General features: G+C 42.0%; 1 protein-coding gene and 1 pseudogene across 5 annotated transcripts in view; one reads left to right on the forward strand and one right to left on the reverse strand.

Moving 5' to 3' along the window:
* Positions 1-16,627, forward strand: part of ARSG (arylsulfatase G) — a 151,121-nt gene that overhangs the window by 26,040 nt on the left and 108,454 nt on the right. Inside the window, exon 1 of one of the 5 annotated variants that reach the window (XM_060763057.2) lies at positions 3,441-3,582. The exons of the other annotated variants lie outside the window; for them this stretch is intronic. The gene's annotated coding sequence lies outside the window, so the exon portion shown is untranslated. Of the gene's footprint in view, positions 1-3,440; positions 3,583-16,627 lie in introns of those variants that run through there. 5 annotated transcript variants of the gene reach the window in all.
* Positions 10,692-10,810, reverse strand: LOC132769515 (5S ribosomal RNA; annotated as a pseudogene).

Here is a 16,627-nt window from a genome sequence, read left to right on the forward strand (position 1 = left end):
GGGGGGGGGTTGAGTTTGGTTCGGGGGGGGGGGGCTGAGTCTGAGTGAAAGAGGGTCTACCCTAGCAAACCTTTTGTATTGTTACCCTAATACCCCCATGCATATGGGATGTATTGAGTATGGTGATCAGATCATGATATGAATAAACATAACAGTTTAAATAACGCACCAGTAAGGCCTTCTCGTGGACCACCATGAGAATTTTGGGGGAGGGGCTGAAGCCCCTCAAGCCCCCCCCCCCCCCCCCCCCAGCTACATGCCTGGCCTAAGCAACAGGTCCAAGGATTCCCATTGCATGGACCTCTCCCTGGCAGTTCAAGCGCTGTCAAACTGCATTCGTTCTAGGTTGCTGTAAGTTTTTTGGGCTATATATCCAGGTTCCAGAAGCATTCTCTCCTGATGTTGAGACCTCACAACCTCTGAGAATGCTTCCATAGATGCAGGTGAAATGTCAGGAGAGAATGCTTCTGGAACAGCCCGAAAAACTTACAGCAACCCAGTGATTCAGGCCATGAAAGCCTTTGACAACACATTGCATTCATTCTGTGTGGATGCCGCCCGCCCGCCCGTCCTTTAAGGGGATTTCAGACACAGGATTGCTTTGGGTTGTAGCAAGGTAGTCTATTTTGTGGGAAGGTGTGTGTGTGTGTATATATATATATATATAATGTTCGTTTGTGGGATTAACATAACTCAAAAACCACTGGACAAATTGATACCAAATTTGGACACAATACACCTATCAGGCCAATGAGTGACCACAGACTGGGCCATGGCAGGGAACAGCTATATATATATTCATACACACACATATGCATATACAGTAGAGTCTCATTATCCAACATAAACAGGCTGGCAGAATGTTGGATAATAAAGAGGGATTAATGGGAAATGTTGGATAATATGGAGGGACTGAGGGAAAGCCTATTGAACGTCAAATTACATTATGATTTTGCAAATTAAGCACCAAAACCATCATGTTTTACAACAAATTGACAGATGTTATGTAGTAATTACTGTATTTACGAATTTAGCACCAAAACATTGCAATGCATTGAAACAGCTGTGGATCCGGGCGGGAGGCAAACTGTGTTGGATAATGCAGAACATTGGATGAGCGAAAGTTGGATAAGTGAGACTCTACATGCAAGCTTAAGTACCCAGGGATGCCCAGGGACCCTACCACGCAGATTTATAAAATCCACATTGAACTGTATTATATGGCAGTGTGGACTCAGATAATCCAGTACAAAGCAGATGTTCTGGATTATATGTAGTGATATTATGTATATGGTTCTGTGGAAGAGCCCTGAGTCTCTCATTGTCTTTTACAATGCTATGTATTAGAAATTGTCATTATTTGCCACTGTTTTTAATGTATGATTCTATTAGAAAATGCTTTATGTATGATTCTATAAGGATGCTGGTGAACTACAACTCCCAAAATTCAGGGTGAGTTACCCCCTCAAACTCAGTATATTCCGTTTTCATGGGCCTGCATGCCAAGTGTTGTTGATGGGAGTTACAGTGCTCTCTGGAAGTGGGGTCATTTTGGAAAATACAAACAAACATAAGTAGATACATAGATAGTTAGATACATCCATCCATTCATATTTTGACACACACTCACATAGTGAATTTGTCAATCTGTTATTTCATGGGAGATATGTATGTGTGCGTTTTACACATATTTTTATATATTTACACTCATAATAATAAACTTTAATAGTAATATACTTTATATTCTGCCCTATCTCCCAGTAGGGACTCAGAAAGGTTTACTACAGGCAGCGGCAAACATTCAATGACGTAAGGTGCAAAACAACCAAAGCCACCTGAATCAAGCTGGCTATCAATTCTAGAGAGAACACAGATACAGAGACATAGAGAGAGAGAGAGAGAGAATGTCTAGCTGTCTATCTATCCTAAAATATACATGTATATATATATATATAGAGAGAGAGAGAGAGAGAGAGAGAATGTCTAGCTGTCTAGAGAGAGAGAGAATGTCTAGTTGTCTATCCTAGAATATGCATGTATATGTGTGTATATATATATATAGAGAGAGGGAGAGAATGAATGAGAGAATGTCTAGCTGTCTATCCTAGAATATGCATGTATTTTTTCTAGGAAGATAGACAACCTATCCCCCCCCCCTTATATATATTCAATCTGTTTTTGTATCTCTGTGTGTAACGTGTTCTTTCTAGGATTGATAACATGTGCACACACACACATATATCTATAATTTAAATAGAATGGAATGCCTAGCAATCTATTGTAGGAAGAATGTGTGTGTGTGTGTGTGTATATATATATATATATATATATATATAATTATATTAATAGGATAGGATGTCCAGCTGTCTATCTTAGAAAGTATATATATATATATAGAGAGAGAGAGAGAGAGAGAGAGAGAGAGAGAAGGTGGAATAAGATTTCTATCATTTATAGAGTGAACACACACATGTAGTATTTAAATAGGATAGGACATTAACTGTTTATCCTAGATATATGTGTGTATATATACAGTATATACATACAGAATTTCTACTTATCTATCATCAACCTGTTATTAATGTGTGTGTGTGTGTGTGAATATATGTGTGCATATGTGTGCGTGTACATACACACACCAGAATTAATAATAGATGATACACACTACCTATCTATAATCTGCTATTAATTTGTGCATGTGTGCATGTGTGTGGTGACTATGGAGCCCTATTCTTGATTTGCATCATCTCCCGCAGTGAGGGCATTGGTTTCCAGGTGGAAGGCGGTCCCGGTCGGGGTTGGCTTGACGCACCTTCCTCTTGGCATGTTTCTCTCTTTCACCCTCCATTCGTGCCGCTTCAAATTCTGCAGCACTGCTGGTCACAGCTGACCTCCAACTGGAGCGCTCAAGGGCCAGGGATTCCCAGTTCTCAGTGTCTATGTCAGAGTTGTTAAGATTAACTTTGAGCCTGTCTTTAAATCTCTTTTCCTGTCCTCCAACATTTTGTTTTCCGTTCTTGAATTCGGAGTAGAGCAACTGCTTTGGGAAATGGTGGTCGGGCATCTGGACAACGTGGCCGGTCCAGCGTAGTTGATGGCAGAGGACCATCACTTCAATGCTGGTGGTCTTTGCTTCTTCCAGCACGCTGACGTTTGTCTGCTTGTCTTCCCTATCTATAATCTGTTATTAATTTGTGTGTAGTGTATATGTATATATATGTATATATATGTCTGTGTGAGAGGAATTAATAACATAGATAGGGAGTGTGGGTGTGTGTACACACAGTCATAGGCACACATATAGTTTGATGTATCTGTCCTAGAGAATGGAGTGCGCGCCTTCCTCATCGCCTGGGAAGCGCCCCCTAGCGGCCGAGTTCCGAGCTAGTGCACACCCACGCATGCGCGCTCTCTTCCTGTCTTCCCCGACACCGCGTGCGCGCGCTTCCAGGTTCGAGCTCGTGCCGCCGCCGCCGGGACTGTGAGAGCAGATCCGGGCAGAACAGGTTTCTTCCAGTTTGGGTGTGTGGCTGGCTTAATGCTGCGTCTGCATTAGAGGAACGGAGGATGCTGCTGCTGGTGGTAATCTCCCGGAAGCTGCGCTCTCTCCGCGCACTGACGATGACTCAATGAATGAATGAATGAATGAATGAATGAATGAATGGGCGGCTGTGCAAAGACGAGCTCAGGGCGAAGCATCCCTCCTTTGCATCAAGCCAGCCTGGGCGCCTGGCTCTCCCTTTTGAATGGGGAAAATGCAGCAAGCTCATTTATGCGGCTTTTCCTTCCAGGGCCACGTTTTGTATGATAATCCACACAGTGTGCATCAAGTGCAGTTATCCAACATCTCGACAACCTGAATCAACACTGAGTTAAGATGCACTGCAAAACTGCAGTATTCCCCCCCCCCCCCACCTTTTTTATCTTCTTCTTTTATTAATGCAAGAAAAGCATCAGCAAAGCCATTGCTTTCCCTTCAATGTTGTGTTTGGGGAATAAAAATAGGTTGAAACTTGGGTTGCATTCACACTGTAGAAATGCAGTTTGACACCGCTTTAAACTGCCATGGCTCAATGCTATGGATTCATTGGCTTTTTTTATTTTGGCAAGAAATCAGCAATTTTTGGCTCTGTAAACCTACAACTCCCATGATTCCATATCCTTCAGCCATGGTTTCAAACTGTATGATTCTGCTGTGTACTAAACTTAGGTGATCCTTTGTTCTCCAAGGATTATTATTATTATTATTATTATTAAACTTTATTTGTACCCCGCTAGCATCTCCCGAAGGACTCGATGCGGCTTACAAAGGCCAAGGCCTCAACATAACAACAACAAACAATAACTATACGCTAGGATGATGACCTTCCATGTCTAGTATCTTGGCAATCGGTTCGTAGGTGGTTGTGGAGCCCAATTCTTGATCTGCATGCTTTTCCACAGTGAGAACATCAGTCTCCAGGTGGAAGGCGGTCCCCATCAGGGTTGGCTTGACGCACCTTCCTCTTGGCATGTTTCTCCCTTTTGCCCTCCATTCATTCCCCATCAAATTCCACAGCACTGCTGGTCACAGCTGACCTCCAGAGCACTCAAGGGCTAGGGCTTCCCAGTTCTCAGTGTCTGTTGTTGATTCGTTCAGTCGTTTCAAGACTCTTCGTGACTTTATGGAACAGTCCACGCCAGAGTTCCCTGTTGGTCGTCACCACCCCCAGCTCCTTCAGAGTCAAGCCAGTCACTTCAAGGATGCCATCCATCCATCTTGCCCTTGGTCGGCCCCTCTTCCATTTTCCCCAGTATCATTGTCTTCTCTAGGCTTTCCTGCCTCCTCATGATGTGGCCAAAGTACTTCAACTTTGTCTCTAGTATCCTTCCCTCCAGTGGGCAGTCAGGCTTTATTTCCTGGAGGATGGACTGGTTGGATCTTCTCGCAGTCCAAGGCACTCTCAGCACTTTCCTCCAACACCGCAGTTCAAAAGCATCTATCTTCCTTCGCTCAGCCTTCCCTAAGGTCCAGCTCTCACATCCGTAGGTTACTATGGGGAATACCATTGCTTTAACTATGCGGATCTTCCTTGCCAGTGTCTATGCCATAGTTTTTAAGGTTAGCTTTAAGGCCAATTTAAATCTATTTTCCTGTCCACCAGTGTTACATTTCCTGTTCTTGAGATGGGAGTATAGTAACTGCTTTGGACAACATGGCCAGTCCAGCGGAGTTGATGGTGGAGGACCATCGCTTCAATGCTGGTGGTCTTTGCTTCTTCCAGCACGCTGGCATTTGTCCGCTTGTCTTCCCAAGAGATTTGTAGGATTTTTCAGAGGCAACGTTGATGGAATCATTCCAGGAGTTACATGTGACGTTTGTAGAGAGTCCACGTTTCACTGGCATATAGCAAGGTTGGGAACACAATAGCTTTACAAGCACCTTGGTCTGCCTACGGGTGTCCTCAAACACTGTATAGATGCACCCTGAGACATAATTAACATTCCATGCACAACTAGGCCACACATCTTCCCCTTTTCTCTCTTCTATAGGTGGCTTCCCAGAGAGCAATGTGATTGCTGCATAACACTAACAAAATTTGAAACATTTATTTTCCTGTTTTGAAAGTGTTATTTTCTGTTTGATTGTCTGGTAATTTTTGTGTGAGATCCCCTTTTGAATCATTCATTTTAATGTTTTGAACATAGAAGCACAAGGAAAAGAAACAGATTTGGGCACTTGCAAATTGACATTTCTATGCCTGCCAAATGCAGTGAAATCTTCCCTACATCTCACAAAATTTGAAAAAAAATTCTGATCCTAGTTTGAAAGTGTCATTTCCTGTTTAATTGTGCAGTACTTACTTTGAAAGTACTTTTTATACCCCAGAAACCTTGTTCTTGTGGCTGCCACAAACTATGTTAAAGTGGTTGAGACTCTACAGTTCGATGCCACTTTAATTGCCGCAGCTCAGTACTGTGAAAACCTAGGGATAGTGGTTTAGCGAGGCATTCTTTGGTAGGAAAGCCTAAAGACCTTGGAACCTTACAACTCCCATGATTCCATAGGATTAAGCCATGACAAAGTGCAGTCAAACTGCATTGATTGTACAGTGAAGATGCAGTCTTAGCCACTACATCATGCTAGAGCAGTGTTTCTTAACCTTCCTGATGCCACGACCCCTTAACACAGTTCCTCATGTTGTGGTGACCCCCAATTATAACATTATTTTTGTTGCTACTTCATAACTATAATTTTGCTACTGTTTTAAATAGCAATGTAAACATCTGGTATGCAGGATGTATTTTCATTCAGTGGACCAAATTTGGCACAAATACCTGATACATCCCAGTTTGAATACTGGTGGTGTTGGGTGGGGGGGTTGATTTCATCATTTGGGAGTTGTAGTTGCTGGGATTTATAGTTCACCTACAATCAAAGGGTATTCTGAACCCCATCAACAATGGAATTGAACCAAACTTGGCACACAGTTCTCCCTTGACCAACAGAAAATACTGGAAGAGTTTGGTGGGCATTTACCTTGAGTTTTGGAGTTCTAGTTCACCTACATCCAGAGAGCACTGTTGACTCAAACAATGATGTTTCTGAACCAAACTTGGCACCAATACTCAATGTGCCCAAATGTGAACACTGGTGGAGTTCGGGGAAAATAGACCTTGGCATTTGGGAGTTGTAGGTGCTGGGATTTATAGTTCCCCTACAATCAAAGAGCATTCTAAACCCTACCAACAGTAGAATTGGGCCAAGCTTCCCACACGGAGCCCACATGCCCAATAGAAAATACTGTGTTTTCTGATGGTCTTTGGCAACCCCTCTGACACCCCCTCACGACCTCCGCAAGGGTCCCAACCCCCAAGTTGAGAAATGCTGTGCTAGAGCAATCCGTATAGTATTTTTAATGTGCCACCTACTGAAAGTGACCTGTCTGGTATTGCCAACTGAAAAGTTGGCTGACCAGGAGTCTTGGCTTTCATCACAGGTCTTGACTTGCAGAGTATCATGAAGAAACTCCCAAAGAGTGTTTTGAATGTTTGCTCAGCCACTGCAAAAGAACACCTTTTGGCTAAATTAGATATTTGCACTTTAAACAAAAAGCATGGCGTCATATATGTCTTCTTTGACTTCTGGGTTTGTCGAAATTTGTGTTTTGTTCTGTGAAGCATGTGCAACAGGATTGTTTAAAGATCAAGTCCTGGTTGGGCTTGTTTGCCTTTTGCCAGCCTCAGCACTCCTTATGCAAACACACGCAAACACACTTGTGTGCACGATGACACATGTTCTGTATTACAAATCAAAGATTTGTATTCCTAGGTCTTGTGGTTTTACTCATTACTGCCTTTTGAATTTAAGTGCCGAATTTTTGCCCCTTGGTGTGCATGATAATGTTTCACTTTTCTTGGCTTTGTAAATCAAACTCTATCCCTTTCAGGTTACTGTATTTCTGGAAACTTGACACATTGGCATGCTGATAAAAGCCTGTCCTGCAAAGTGAACTTTTGCTATGCTTAATGAAGGAAAACTTTTTTTTATTAAAAAAAACGTACTCTTTAAGGAATCTAATTGGAGACTTTCATTGATTTCAAACCAAAAAGTGAATTTCTGAAGCCTAGAAAATTAAGTTCTGACCATTTCTTAAGAACTGAGTGAAATACGCAAATGGGGCACACAATGGGAATACTGTTTATTATTTGCTTTTGGCCCCCATGGCGCAATGGGTTAAACCTTTGTGCTTTCAGGACTGACCAACAGGTTGGAGGTTCGAATCCGGGGAGAGTGCTGTTGAGCTCCCTCTGTCAGCCCCAGCTCCCCATGCAGGGACATGAGAGAAGCCTCCCACAAGGATGGTAAAATATCAAAACATCCGGGCGTCCCCTGGGCAACATCCTTGCAGACGGCCAATTCTCTCACACCAGAAGCAACTTGCAGTTTCTCAAGTCACTCCTGACACGAAAAAAATTGCTCTTTTTAAAATTCAAATTTTAATGTATATTTTCTGAAACAGCGTTGTCTTTTGCTCTTGTTGACAAGCACTGTCATATTAGAAAAAAATGGAAAGGTGTAGCTTGGGAGTAGAGAATAATACAGGCAGTCCCTGAGTCACAAACACACTACTTACATAGTTAAGAACGGGGGTGAGGCAACAAAAAGTGAGAGAAATTGATCTACCCCTCGGAAGGGAAATTCACTCCTGGAAGAGTTATCATGGGGAAAAGGGGTCTCCACTTAAGCTTTATCCTTGTTTCTACAACAAGCCAATTTTTTCAAAATCCAATTCTCACAGGAACAGAAAGTGAGGTGAAATCTTTTGAATAGGGGCACAGCAAAACAAATACAACAAGGGTTTTCATATGTGTGTATGGGTTTGGCTGGAGTTTCATTGAAAAATATACCTGTTCCAACTCACAGACAAATTCAACTTAAGAACAAACCTACAGAACCGATCTTGTTCATAACTTCGGGACTGTGTGTTTATTGTGCTGTACGATATTTATTAGTTTTGCCCATCTTTGATGGACACTCTTTGGTGGCATAGTGTCCTTTTCAACAATATGACAAATCTGAGGTTCAAAACCCATGTGGTGTAGTGGTTTGAGCATTGGACTATCATTCTGGAGGTCTCTTTCAAGTCATTGCTCAGCCATGAAAACAAGATGGGTGACCTTGGCCTTGTCGCACTTTCTCAGCCTGAGAGGAAGATAAAGACAACCTCCCTCAGATTGAATCTTGCCATGAAAATCCAGTGATAGGATTGTTTTAGGGTTGCCAAAAGTCAGATACAGTTTGAAGGAACTCCGCAAAAATGTGTAAAAGTTATTTGGGACTTTAAGTCAATTTGGCAGGAGGATACAGTATATATGGTAGTAAAGTTTGAGATTGAGTGAAGAATTTGCTTTCCATCCAGTACTGAAGTTAAGCCATTCATGTATTTAGTGAGGTGTGGGTGGGATAGTTACCTTACCCCTGCAGTATACAGTCAATTTGGAGGTTGAAGAAAGCATGTTTCACCATGTGCATCCTCAGACTCATAGCATGGACTCCTTTCTCTTGCTTTACAGCTTAAACCCTGATTAATTAGGATCAGAAATAATGCTTTTCCTGTGATCCTCATTAACCTCTCTCCCAGGACACTGTTAGATTCAAGGCACTTAGAGCATTTAAAAACCTTTTTTTGCATTCATAATACAATGGGGAGAGATTACTGACTCAAACTTTACACCCTGATGTTTTTCTTTTATCGGAAAACTCAGAAAACAATCTGCTATTACTGTATTTCATTGATTCTAAGATGCATGTTTACCCATGTAAACATTTTGGAAAACAAGGTGCATCTTAGAACCATAGGTGTATTTTAATATACTATACACATAAACACTCAGGTGTGTGTTCACATATATCTTTTTTCTGTTGGTGGTATTGCAATTATCGACAACATGTTCATATCGATGAAATAAAGTAATTTCCCCTAGCAGTGAACACCATTTTGGCTTGGGTTACTATCTAGTGCAAAATGTTATGACGTTATTATGATGTTGTTGCTTGTTGCTTATGTTTTGGTTTTATCTTGCTGTAATATGTTGTTTGGGCTTGGCCTCATGTAAGCTGCCCTGAGTCCCCATTGGGGGAAATGGTGACAGGGAATAAATAAAGATTATTATTATTATTATTTTACTGACACAAAAGCACAGTATGTCACAGCAAACAAGATCTATATGCTAGATTTCGTATCACAAAATCACAAGTCGAATACTTCCCAAGCATCTAGGACTATGTGATATTATTATTATTATTATTATTATTATTATTATTATTATTATGGTTCCATTGAGTAGTTTTCCCAAAATGGTGGCTTATCTGGCCCTTCATTGTTCATGTAAAGTATCTTCTTTGGTCTTGAGCAGTGGTTCTCAACCTGTGGGTCCCCAGGTGTTTTGGCCTACAATTCCCTGAAATCCCAGCCAGTTTACCAGCTGTTAGGATTTCTGGGAGTTGAAGGCCAAAACATCTGGGGACCCACATGTTGAGAACTGTTGGTCATGAGGAACCTACCCAATAATTCCTGTTAGTGAGCATGCACCTTGTCAGCAGAGATTTGTAGCTTCAAGTGTGAAATGCACACACAAATGTTCCTTGTTGTTTAAAAACAAACCATTGCAGGAAAAAAGAAGGAAATTTGAGGACAACACCTTGCCCTCCAGCCCAGTTGCTGGAGACAACCCCACCCTTTTAGCTGGCTTTGGTGTCCTCCTTTTCTTGTTTGTTTCAGCCCTCCGCTTTCTATAGACAGGGCTGTTCCTGGAAACAATGGTGCCTACTTCTTTCTCCTGGGACACACTGCAAAGCACTTATGTCCTGAAGCCCATTGCCTGATTGGAGTGTTCACACACAGCAGTTAGCCTCAGAATCCAGTCAGAGCAATTTCCAGGATGTTTTCTTCAGAATAGATTTGGTGCACCGAGTTCTGAGCATGTTTTCATTGGTTTGTTGCAAAAGGTATTTGCAAACATTGAAGGATTAGAACAGTGGTGCTCAACCTTCCTAACTGCTCTGAGTCCCCCCTCGGGGGTTGAGAAGGGCGGGGTAGAAATGTTGTAAATAAATAAATAAAGAATGCCGCGACCCCTTAATACAGTTCCTCATGTTGTGATGATCCCCAAACATAAAGTGATTTTTGTTGCTACTTTTTTTTTATAGTCTACAGCACCCGGTATTCCCAGGCGGTTTCCCATCCATGTACTAACCAGGCCCGACCCTGCTTAGCTTTCGAGATCAGACGAGATTGGGCATGTTCAGGGTGGTATGGCCGTAGGCTTGTTGCTACTTCATAACTAGAATTTTGCTACGGTTATGAATCGTAATGTAAATATCTGCTATGCAGGATGTACTTTCATTCATTGGACCAAATTTGGCACAAATACTCAATACACCCAAATTTGAATACCGGTGGAGTTGGACAGGGGGATTGATTTAGTCATTTGGAAGTTGTAGTTGCTGGGATTTATAGTTAACCTACAATCAAAGAGTATTCTGAACTCCACCAATTATGGAATTGAACCAAACTTGGCACACAGAACTTCCATGACCAACAGAAAATACTGGAAGGGTTTGGTGGGCATTGACCTTGAGTTTTGGTGTTGTAGTTCACCTATATCCAGAGAGCACTGTAGACTCAAACAATGATGGATCTGGACCAAACTTGGCACAAATACTCAATATGCACAAATGTGAACACTGGTGGAGTTTGGGGAAAATAGACCTTGACATTTGGGAGTTGTAGTTGCTGGGATTTATAGTTCACCTACAATCAAATAACATTCTAACCCCCACCAACATTGGAATTGAGCCAAATTTTCCACACAGAACCCCCATGACCAACAGAAAATATTGTGTTTTCTGATGGTCTTTGGTGACCCCTTGACACCCCCTTGCGACCCCCCCCCCCCCCCAGGGGTCTTGACTCCCAGGTTGAGAAATGCTGGATTAGAACAAGGAACTCTGGTGGTTTGCGTGTTTAGGTGGATTGAACTTGAAGATAGCTTGCATTCCAAAAGCAGAATCAGACAGATGTCTCTATTCTGAGTTCCTATTTAGCCTCAGGAAAGTCGTGACTTCTCAAGTTTAGCTTTACATTGGTAAAATGATGGACACTGCCTGTGAGGATTGTTGTCAAAATGAATGATACAAAGGAGATATTTCAGAACAGCATTAGTTTTTAGCAGTTCTCTCTGTATTACCCTAGAAAAATTAATTGCTAGTGACAAATGTAGAGTTGCAAACTGGTAGCTGGATAGAATGTAAATTACACCATTGCAACCCACTTTAGTCAAAATTCTTTAAAAATTTGCAGTAATCACAATGCTCCCTGCCAAATCTCAATATTTAAGTAATATAGCTCTCATAATGTGGACATTTCCTTGGAAAAGGACAATCAGTAGAGATGGGTTCAGCTGTTTTTTTGCTGCTTGTCTTCAGGGACCTCCTCGTGGTCCTTTGGAAGGTCTCTGTTGATGCCTGTAGTAGTGCAGTCAGCAACAAGAAAACAGCTAGACATTTGACACAGAAATGGGCAAGTTGGGGGATAGCATTAGGAGATATAGCTATATACAATGGTTGAATGAAAAGTAATACCTCCACTTTCATAACTCCTCAACAGATGGCAGTACTGGTATGCAACAGGTACTGACTTGTTCAGTAGACTCTCCTCTACAGTTCCATTTTGGCGGGAAGCCTTAGCATTGAACGGTTGTGTTTTTAAAGTGCTAAGTATGGAACCCTGCATATGCGACTTAAGAAACATGCAGTCATTGAATTCTTGACAGCAGAAGGTGTCACCCCAAAGGAGATTCATCAGAGAATGCAAGCTGTTTATGGTGAATGTGTTGATGTGAGTACTGTGCGTCGTTGGGCAAGTAAGTTTAAAGATGTTGAGGTGGGAACATCTGACTTGCATGACAAACAAAGAGTTGTGACAGCAACCACCAAGTTTCACAAGCAAAAGGTTGACAGATTGATTCAGGACAATCGTCATATCACTCAGAGACAAATTTCAAGCATAATCGACATTTCACAAGAACGTGTGGGTCACATTATTGTTTTGCTTGGCTATCAGAAGATCTGTGCACGATGGGTTACGGAAACAGAGTGTCGACTTCTTCCGTGACGGCTTCAGAAAACTTGTTCATCATTGGCAGAAATGTATATATAATAATAATATAAAACTTTATTTATAGAATCATAGAATCATAGAATCAAAGAGTTGGAAGAGACCTCATGGGCCATCCAGTCCAACCCCCTGCCAAGAAGCAGGAATATTGCTTTCAAATCACCCCTGACAAATGGCCATCCAGCCTCTGCTTAAAAGCTTCCAAAGAAGGAGCTTCCACCACACTCCGGGGCAGAGAGTTCCACTGCTGAACGGCTCTCACAGTCAGGAAGTTCTTCCTCATGTTCAGATGGAATCTCCTCTCTTGTAGTTTGAAGCCATTGTTCCGCGTCCTAGTCTCCAAGGAAGCAGAAAACAAGCTTGCTCCCTCCTCCCTGTGGCTTCCTCTCACATATTTATACATGGCTATCATATCTCCTCTCAGCCTTCTCTTCTTCAGGCTAAACATGCCCAGTTCCCTAAGCCGCTCCTCATAGGGCTTGTTCTCCAGACCCTTGATCATTTTAGTCGCCCTCCTCTGGACACATTCCAGCTTGTCAATATCTCTCTTGAATTGTGGTGCCCAGAATTGGACACAATATTCCAGATGTGGTCTAACCAAAGCAGAATAGAGGGGTAGCATTACTTCCTTAGATCTAGACACTATGCTCCCATTGATGCAGGCCAAAATCCCATTGGCTTTTTTTGCCGCCACATCACATTGTTGGCTCATGTTTAACTTGTTGTCCATGAGGACTCCAAGATCTTTTTCACACATACTGCTCTCGAGCCAGGCGTCACCCATTCTGTATCTTTGCATTTCATTTTTTCTGCCAAAGTGGAGTATCTTGCATTTGTCACTGTTGAACTTCATTTTGTTAGTTTTGGCCCATCTCTCTAATCTGTCAAGATCGTTTTGAAATCTGCTCCTGTCCTCTGGACTATTGGCTATCCCTCCCAATTTGGTGTCATCTGCAAACTTGATGATCATGCCTTCTAGCCCTTCATCTAAGTCGTTAATAAAGATGTTGAACAGGACCGGGCCCAGGACGGAACCCTGCGGCACTCCACTTGTCACTTCTTTCCAGGATGAAGAGGAAGCATTAGTGAGCACTCTCTGTGTTCGTCCACTTAACCAATTACAGATCCACCTCACCGTAGTTTTGCCTAGCCCATTATATACCATTCTATCTCCCTGAGGAAGACTCAGGGCAGTTTCCAGGTAACATCACCGAAACATACAAAGTAAACAGCACAGGTTGCCACCCAAAATGTATCCAATTGTCTGGTGATTATGTGGAAAAATGAATAGTGGTAGTTAAAGAGCACATTCTAAGGATTATTTTTGCATTTGATTTATTAAAATATTCACATCCAAGCCCAAGTAACGAAGATGGAGGCATTACTTTTCATTCAACTGTTGTAGATGTAACTGCATGCCTAGATTTATGTCTCCCAGTGCAGGATTTTAATTGTGGTTTCTCCTCCTTATTACTCGTAAATTTCAATATAGGCAAGATCCTAGGAAACCTAGAATCTGCCCACTTTGTTCTCGTTAGTTTTGGTTATTGGGATGTGGGTGGGATTTTTTTTTATCAGAAGTGGTGAGATAGCTTGGCAAGAATAGGTGTTGATGGGAAATGCACTGAAAGCAGGAACTCCGGAACTGTTTTTTATGTGCAGTGGCTAAACAGTTGTAAGCACATTGTTATACTGTATGCTTGAAGGTGGATGATCTCTGGGTATTCAGTGCTGCTTACTTCCACAGAAAATATGTTTGGAATAGATTGCAAGAAGTCTTTACTGTTCCTGGGACAACTCAATAACAACAGCTGTCTTAATACTCTTGGTGATCATTGAGTGCACCTTTGATTGATCGTTCCAGAGGAGACTGAACTACATAGACGCTTTGGTGCTCCAGTTTTGGCAGCTCATTTTGAAGATGGGATGACTAAGCCCCTTTCCAGCCTAGTTTTGGGGGTACTCAAGTTTCCGGGTCTTGGGTCCATGACTGAAGGTTCAGTCACATGCCTACTTTCTAATCATCATCATCATCATCATCATCATCATCTTTATTTATACCTCACCACCATCTCCCCAACAGGGACCCGGGGTGGCTTACATGAGGCCAAGCCCAAACAACATATTACAGCAAAATAAAACCAAAAGCATAAGCATACTGTAGGGAAAGGAAGGAATATATCTCTGTTTTCTAGTTTCTTTCTCTGTGATCTAGTGAGGAGAAAGGAATTCACTATCCACACCTGGATGCTTGCTTCAGCTTGTCTCAACAGGATGGCTGATTTGGGGAATTGTGAAGTGACTTTTAATCCAGTCTCTTCTCTTAATTGTCTTAGCTCTCTTCTGTACTCTAGTAAGTCAGTGAAAGAAAAATGGGTGGTACGACATATGGGCACATATGAAGTATTCTCCGTGTTTCCTGCTTAAACCTGATCCCATACCTAAACAATCAAGTAGGCATTTTGAATCTACAAAGATAAGGAAAGTTCACATCACATCTCCGCAACTTTTAATATTTCTGGACTAGGCATGTCAAGGTCTGTTTCCAATTTGGGAGTTGTAGTTGCTGGGATTTATAGTTCACCTACAACCAAAGTCCATTCTGAACCCCATCCCTAACCCTAACCAGGTCCAGGACTGTACCTCTGTGACTTCTTTTTTATAATCCTAAAACTGCAAATGTATTCCCATATATTTCTCTACTAACTGCTCACATTTTTCTAATATGGAGGTGCATTGCTATAGGCGGTGCTGGCTAGGGCTGATGGGAGTTGTACTCGCAATGAGTGGAAGACTGTGATTTCGACTGCTAGGTTTTTGAGACATTTGAAGAAAATATTCTTTTTATATATGTGTGTGTGTTAACCAATTTAATTGGGAAAATATTTGAATATAATTCCGATTATGATTGGAATCAGGTGGATTTTGGAACAGGGATTCACGAACCCTTTGAAATTATTCTGGGCAAACGGGATTTGTTAGCCTTGGGACCTCACCTTTGAAATGAAAAGGAATGAACGCTTACCTTATGGCAGATGTCCCTAGATACACAGGGGCGGTAGCAGTGGGTGGCTCTTGCTGCTTGGTAGTTTCAAGGCAGAAGGGAGACCGCCACTCAGTTGTTTTGCTTTGCAAGACAAAATTGCAGTACTTACAAGGACCTTAACCACTCCCACAAAGAAATAATGCTGGAAAAGTTGTTCATTCTCCAGTTAAGGAATTTGGTGGACACTTAAGCTAATAACTAACCCGGATGCACCGCAGTGTGTAACTGTAGAGGACACTGGTCTGGGTCTGCTCAGATATTCAGGCAAATTGGACATCTGCTCATCTCATGACTTCTGCAAGTTGTCTAAAAAGGCCTTTTCTGTGGAAGAACTGCTGCTGTATGAGCTTTTAGGGAAAAGGCACATGAAGGCAGGTCCCCTACTTTCCAGGGGAGAGATTTCAAGCCTTTTGATTTTGTGAGATACCCACCTCAGGCATAGACACAAACAAAGTAAAGGAAGTAATATATATTAATTAGACTATTGGAAAGGCATATCCTGGGGCGTATCCACACAGCACATTTATAGCAGTTTGATACCATCTGGCTCCTTCCTAGAGAATCCTGGAGTCTGTAGTTCAGTGGACTTCTCTGTTTCAAGGAATGCAGACCACTCCCTCTGAACTGGAGTACAAGAGCTCCCTAGTGAAGAAAAGTATCTTCCAAAATTACAAATCTCATATTTCTGTAGGATGATGGTTAAAGTGGTATCAAGATGCTCCAATTTTGTAGCGTGGATAACAAATTGTATTCAGATTTAGGATCTCGGTGTGTCTTACTATTGTGTAGTTCAGGTGCAGTTCTAATGTGCTGATAAAAGTGAGCTGTTTGTGGGCAGAACTTGTCTCTGCCAAGGCAACTAACTGATTCGTTGGGCTTCACAGATGACAGAGGCTTCCTTAATCCCACCTTATGTAAG

This window comes from Anolis sagrei, chromosome 2 (genome assembly GCF_037176765.1).
Source record: "Anolis sagrei isolate rAnoSag1 chromosome 2, rAnoSag1.mat, whole genome shotgun sequence".
NCBI lineage: Eukaryota > Metazoa > Chordata > Lepidosauria > Squamata > Dactyloidae > Anolis > Anolis sagrei.